General features: G+C 49.0%; 1 long non-coding RNA gene across 1 annotated transcript; it reads right to left on the bottom strand.

The window, feature by feature from the left end:
* LOC132218617 (uncharacterized) lies at positions 1–6,384 on the bottom strand. Its single transcript, XR_009449230.1, has 3 exons — positions 6,239–6,384; positions 3,906–4,069; positions 1–730 (listed from the first exon to the last, which is right to left on the bottom strand). It is a non-coding gene; the product is annotated as an uncharacterized LOC132218617 (long non-coding RNA).
* Between the last annotated feature and the right edge of the window lie 328 nt (positions 6,385–6,712).

Raw genomic sequence — 6,712 nt, 5'->3', positions numbered from 1 at the left:
TTAGTCAGGAAGTGGGGACAGGTGGGCCATTTGTGGTCAGGAGTCCCCCAGCAGGAGAGCAGCCCAGAGAATGGGGAGGGTGCTGTGCTACAGGTGAGGGCACAGGGACCTGAAAGCCACGAGGGAGTGGGAAGATGGAAAAGGAAGCTGACTTACATTTAAATGGTACCCAGAGCCAGGGCTGTAGGTGGACAGCCAGAGTTGACTTGCTCTCTCCCTCCTGCCCTCAAAGGCCCAGCGCCCAGGGACAGTAGGGGCTCAATGGCGCCAGGCAGCGACCCTGAGAACCGGGCACCCTGGGAAGATGGTTTCCAGGGAAAACACAAGCTCCAAACAAGCACCTTATAAATGCTCTTTTGGACCAGGTCCTGCTTGCAGACTGAGGCTTGATTTGCCTGTAGTGGGCCAGCTCCGGTAGTGCCAGGGGAGAGGGGCCATTAGCAGAAATACAAAGCAAGAAGTCATTCAGTCCATTAGGTTAAAAGAGGATTTTTCTATCTTTTATTATTTATGATTTGTGACTTCGGTTGCTGTTTCCCGGAACAGTTACAGTTTTCTTTCAACTCACTGGTGCACATAGATGCTTATCATCCATCACGCTGCAGATGGCTAAGCAGTGGTTCAGGCCTCTGGGGCCGCGGCCTTTTGCAGTTTTCTGCTCTCTCGTCAGGCAAGTTGTTTTCTGTGCTGACAGCCTCCCAAAGCTCCCGCCTGGTGCCTGCGTGAGGACCTATATATACACATAGGAGTGTCTATATTTATCCTGCAAATGCATACAGTAAACTCACAAAATGAGCAAAAGCAGGCATCAGTTTTTTACTTTAAGATGGTCACTCCCCAAAAGCAGGCATGGGGGTCCCCAGAATCCTCCGCAGCATTTAGCACTCGTTGGGTGGGAGCTCAGACTGTTGGCTTGAGGGGAGGGAGAAAGGGCAGGTCAAGCGGCCCCCGTGACCTCTGGGGGTGCCATGGTCCCCTGGGCGACTTCCCCAGCCGCCGGGGAAGGGCAGTTCCCAGGCTGAAGCTCCATCTGAAATTTTGAGTTTTTCTCCCATGTTCCCCTTTCTCAGTCTTCACGAAGGCGGGGGCGGGGAGGCCTTAACTGAGGCACAGACGAAAGAGGAAGTGTCTCAGCACTAACCAAACGTAGTAGAGAGCCCACTCAGTCAGTGACCTGGATGGAAAAACTGAAGACATCCTCTGCGTCCTCAGAGACCTTCTGGGGGCGGGGGCAGCTGCTGCCCAGGAGCACCAAGCTTCCCTCTGGCCAGGTCTTTGCTGGGAGCTGAGAACAGATGGCTGCCCGCTCCATTCCTTCTGATGTGCCTGAGGCTACACGGGCCTCCTTGCCCCTATGTGACCCGCCAGGCTTCTTTCTCACAACGTGGAGACGCCCAGGCTGTGTTCAATGCGGGTGCCATCTGAGGGGGCCACCCTAGGACCATGAGCCATGAGCACCCCGCCTCCGATTCACGCTCCAAGTCAGTCAGCAACGCCCACTGAGCACCTGTGGGGTGCTGACTCAGGGACAGGATGGAGGGGATGAAGACATGACAAGAGAGTGGCCGGTGACAGGACCAAGTGTGGTGCAGAGGAAACAGGAAAGAAGAGCATCGCCAGAGTTGGCACTTTGACAAAAAAAAAAAAAACCCGTTATTTCTTGTGCAATGTAAAATACATTTCTGCTTCCCTGGCCGGTTTGGCTCAGTGGATAGAGCGTTGGCCCGCAGACTGAAGGGTCCTGGGCTCAATTCCGGTCAAGGGCAGGTACTTCAGTTGCAGGCTCAATCCTTGGGCCTGGGGGGTGTGGGAGGGCACGTGTGGGTGGCAACCAATCAATGATTCTCTCTTACATTGATGTTTCTCTGTCTCTCCCTGTCCCTTCCACTCTCTCTAAAAAATCAATGGAGTTGAGGATTAACAAAAAAACAAGTTGTTAGCAGTGCAGGTGTACCATCCCTTATCCACATATCCAAACCCCAAAAAACTCTGAAAAAGACATTTCTACTTGAGTCAATGCAATGAAGACTATTAGTAACACAGGCTTATAATAAAAAATCTGGACGGACAGAAGAGTAGACAAAAGAACAAAATCACTCCTGTCCTTCTGCCCAGAAATAACCTGTGTGACCAATGGCTGAACTTTAGATCCTGATGTGGGCCCATTTTTTACTTAACTGTGATCATATGGAACCTCAAAAATTGTACATACTGATTTTTCCATGTATTTCATTCCCTTGCCAGAAGGAACACTCTATATGAATGCTCATCCTTAGCAGTTCAGGCAAATGAATCTCATAATAATATACTAGGTAGTCATTTAAAAGACTGATCCCACACTATATTTATTAACATGGAAGGATATCACCAAGATCTCGCTGGATTTTTAAAAAGTTTTCAAAATATATATATAATTTGAGCCTATTTATATCACAACATGGGTGTGTGTGTGTGTGTGTGTGTGTGTGTGTGTGTGTGTAAAGAAGATGTTTGCCAAACAGTCATAATGGCTCTCCCTAGAAGGAGGGTTTTCTGTGCTGTTTACTTTCTTTATATTATACTAGAGGCCCGGTGCACGAAACTCGTGCACTGGGGGGGGGGGCGGTCCCTCAGCCTGGCCTGTGCCCTCTCACAGTCCGGGACCCCTCGAGGGATGTCCGACTGCTGGGGAGCGGGCCTAAGCCAGCCGTGGAACATCCCTCGAGGGGTCCTTAGTGCTGCTGCAGAGGCAGGAGAGGCTTCCGCCACCACTGTTGCGCTCACCAGCTGTGAGCCCAGCTTCTGGCTGAGTGGCACTCCCCCTGTGGGAGCACACTGATCACCAGGGGGCAGCTCCTGTGTTGAGTGTCTTCCCCCTGGTGGTCAGTGCATGTCATAGCGACCGGTTGTTCTGCCATTCAGTCGATTTGCATATTAGCCTTTTATTATATAGGGTTTTTAGTATTATTAAAAAAAAATTTTGCAATGAGCATCTGCTAGTTTTATATTTTTTAAAACTTTATTTAAAATGTTTATTTAAATCTGCCTGGCTGGTGTGGCGTGGTGATTGAGCATCAACCTATGAACCAAGAAGTCACGGTTTGATTCCCAGTCAGGGCACATGCCCGAGTTTCCAGGCTAGATCCTCAGTAAGGGATGGTGCAGGAGGCAGCCGATTCTCATCATTGATGTTTCTATCTCTCCCTCTCCCTTTCTCTCTGAAATCAATCAATCAATATATTATATAAAATTTACTTAAAACTATACTATCAGCATAAAATGTATCTATTATATAGTGAGTGAAAATGTGAGTTACAAAACCTATACATAGTATGATACCATTTTGGCATTTTACATTTTTATACACAAATTTACATATTTTATATATATAATTGCAAATACAAAAAATATGTAAATTATAAATGTTAGGTATAGCATTTACATATATGTATTCATAAAATTAGTTTAAAATTTTATCTTTTTTGAATATATTTTTTATTGATTTCAGAAAGGAAGGGGAAGGGAGAGATAGAAACATCAGTGATGAGAGAGAATCATCGATCGATAGGCTGCCTCCTGCACGCTCAGGCATGTGTTCTTGACCAGAATCAAGCCCAGGACCCTTCAGTCCACAGGCCAATGCTCTATCCACTGAGCCAAACCAGCTAGGGCCTGTATTTTTATTTTAAATAACGATTCTGTGTTATATTTTAAAAAATGACACTTCTATTGTGGGGGAGAAACGCCATGTTTGTGGCTGAGTCTTAGAGGAGTACGGACTGGCCAGGACTGGACCGTCCAGTCCGGGCTGAGGGAACAGCACATACCAAAGGCACAGAGTGACAACAAAGCGTGGGACGGTCAGCCGCATCGCCCCGGGCATCTGACACCACAGCGCACTCCCCCTTCTGCAACTTTCCTCTTACCCTCCTGGGTCACATTCTTTCTGGGCTGCTCAGCGGCACCAGTCAGCCAAGCAGGCGCTGGGTGCCCTGAGGGAACAGACAGGGCCAACGGCCTTGGTGTTGTTGGGGCGGGGACTCCGTAGAGATTGCGAGGATTAAATCCACCTTGTTCACAGAGGCTCAGGCTTGGGCACCACAGGAGAGAGAGCAGAATCCATGGTCAACGGACCCAGGTTCAAGTCGAGGCACTACCAACACCCCGCACCCAGCACCCAGCACCCACCCCCAGCCAGTCTCAGACACCACTTTCTTTTTTAATCTTCACCTGAGGACACTCTTTTCCATTGCTTTTTCCTTTTCAGAGAGAGTGGAAGGGACGGAGGGCGGGAGGGGGGAGGAGAGGGGAAGGAGAGGGGAAGGAGAGGGAGAGGGAGGGAGGGGAAGAGGGAGTGAGAAACATCATGTGAGAGAGACACATTGACTGGCTGCCTCCAGCCCCATGCGCTCTGACTGGGGGCGGAGAGCAAACCGCAACCCAGGAAGTGCCCCTGACCAGGAATCAAACCTGGGACCTTTCAGTGCGCGGGCCCAACGCTCTAACCACAGGGCCACATGGGTCAGGGCACCTCCCTGAACCTGAGTCTCTATCCACAAAATGGGACAATAAGAACCTGGTGGGGTTGTTGAGAGGGTTAAGTAAGACTGGGGGAAAGCCCCTTCCAACTAACCATTTACATCAGAAAGAACCTGACCACAGTTACGGCAGCATGGCAAAAGCCCACAGGCAAACACACGGCCCTGACATTTACCAGGTCCATTTTGGCTAAGGAACAGCGCTCACGGCAAGCACTTGTGATATGTCCTCGTGGTTGGACGTGTCAGTCACAAGTTCTAATTATGGGAATGAATGTTCTCTGACAAAAAGGCCTGTTGAGGTGAGTCACTGCATGGTTTAGCTCTCTGGGCCGGGAACTCTCCCTGGAACGAATGGTTTGGAGAGAGGCACATCCTCCTGCAAAGGAAGCTGAGATGGACCCTGGAGATTGATCATCGTGTTTGCCAGAAGGGTGGCAGTCCCGACAGTCCCCGGCTTCTGAAACAGCAGGTGACAAATACAGCTTGCTAGGTAATCCTCTTACTCCCGTGCAGCCCCTTCTCTCGAATTTTCTCCTAAAGTCTTTCCTTTTATACACACACACCTCTGTTGACTCAGGATCACCTGGGTAAAGTGTTCTAAATGGAAACTCAAATAACTTCCGTCTGCTCATAAAACACAAAGCCGAGAGGTTCTACCCGATGTGGGTAGCTATAAAGTGGTTTCCAAACGGACTAGGCTTTTATTGCCACCCCGGAGAGCAAGCGGGTGTGATGACGTTACTTCCCTTCAAGGGCGAATATTTCTTCCTCCTTGATATTTGGATTTCTTATCTGGAGTCTTCTTGAGCTTGTTTTCTGACTTGTCAAGGTATTTGTTAGTGTGTAAAGCTTCCCTAGGCATGGTTTCATACATGGCAGCCAGGGGCACATACATGGAAGGATGTCCCCAAGATCTTGAACTTTTTTAAAAAATGTTTCAAACAGTATAGTATATCACTTGAGCCTATTTACATAAAAACATGCGCGTGTTTGTGTGTAAAGAAGATGTTTGCCAAAATATTAATTATGGTCAGTAATCATGGCCCTGGCCTGTGTTTCTCAGTGGTTAGAGTGTTGATCAGCACACCCAAGGGTCTTGGGTTCGACTTTCAGTCAAGGGCATGATCAAACCTGGGTTGCAGGTTTGATCCCCAGCCAAGTCGGGGACCCTGTGGTAGGCAACCAATCAATGTGACTCTCTCAGATTGATGTCTCTCTCTCTCTACCTCCCTTCCTCCAGTCCACTCTCTCTAAAAATCAATGGGAAAAATATCCTCAGGTGAGGATTAACAAGGACACACACATCAACACATCATTGTAATCATGGGAAGAAGCCATGGGTTGGAGTCCCAGCTGTGCCACTTACCGGGGTGTGTGGCCTGGGACAGGGCGCTGTGTAAACCTCTGAGGGCATTGCTTTATCTCTGAAACCGGACAGAGCACTGTTATGAGGGTTACATAAGGTGCAGCATGCACCCAAGAAAGGCTACTTGTTATGATTCCGCACTCAGACCCTGAAGGAATGGATTCTGCCCTTTGCTGTAGTAGCAACCAGAAAAACAGAGCAGTCGTTGAAGTAAAACACAGCTCACTGACATCGGGTGTCCCTGGGGGTGATCCAGCACAGAGAGAAGGGGGTAGAAAAGGCGCCAATGCTATTTGATCGTGGCCCTCAGAGGGTTGAATGTGTCCCTATGTTCCTAAACCAGCCCACTCACTCCCAGGAAGCATGGGAAGCCAAGTTCTCACACATCTTCCTGGTAAACATGGGGAATTCGTGGGGTGACCCCAATGGCCCCTGTCACTCCAAGGCCTGGTAAGTATCTCCACGGTGACATCAGAGCTGCCCAGACCTGAAAGTGTAGCCAACATGAACTTCACCTCCTGCACCCCACAGATGTAGGGGGCGGGACTAGGTAGTACTTCCAATTTCTCTGGCTGGTGGCTCACCCCCTGCAGGACTACATCTCTGTATAATATATATACAGAACACTGAATCTCATCTGAGTTTTTCACAGCGTATACACACACACACACACACACACACACACACACACACACACACACACACACACACACACTGAGTGGCCAGATTATTATGACCACCCCATCAGTACTTTGTTGGGCCACCTTTTGCCTTCAACACTGCGCGATTCTTCTTGGCATTGACTCCACGAGATGTTGAAAGGTGA

This window comes from Myotis daubentonii, chromosome 16 (genome assembly GCF_963259705.1).
Source record: "Myotis daubentonii chromosome 16, mMyoDau2.1, whole genome shotgun sequence".
Taxonomy (NCBI): Eukaryota; Metazoa; Chordata; class Mammalia; order Chiroptera; family Vespertilionidae; genus Myotis; species Myotis daubentonii.
This window is presented reverse-complemented; position numbering and strand designations above follow the sequence as displayed.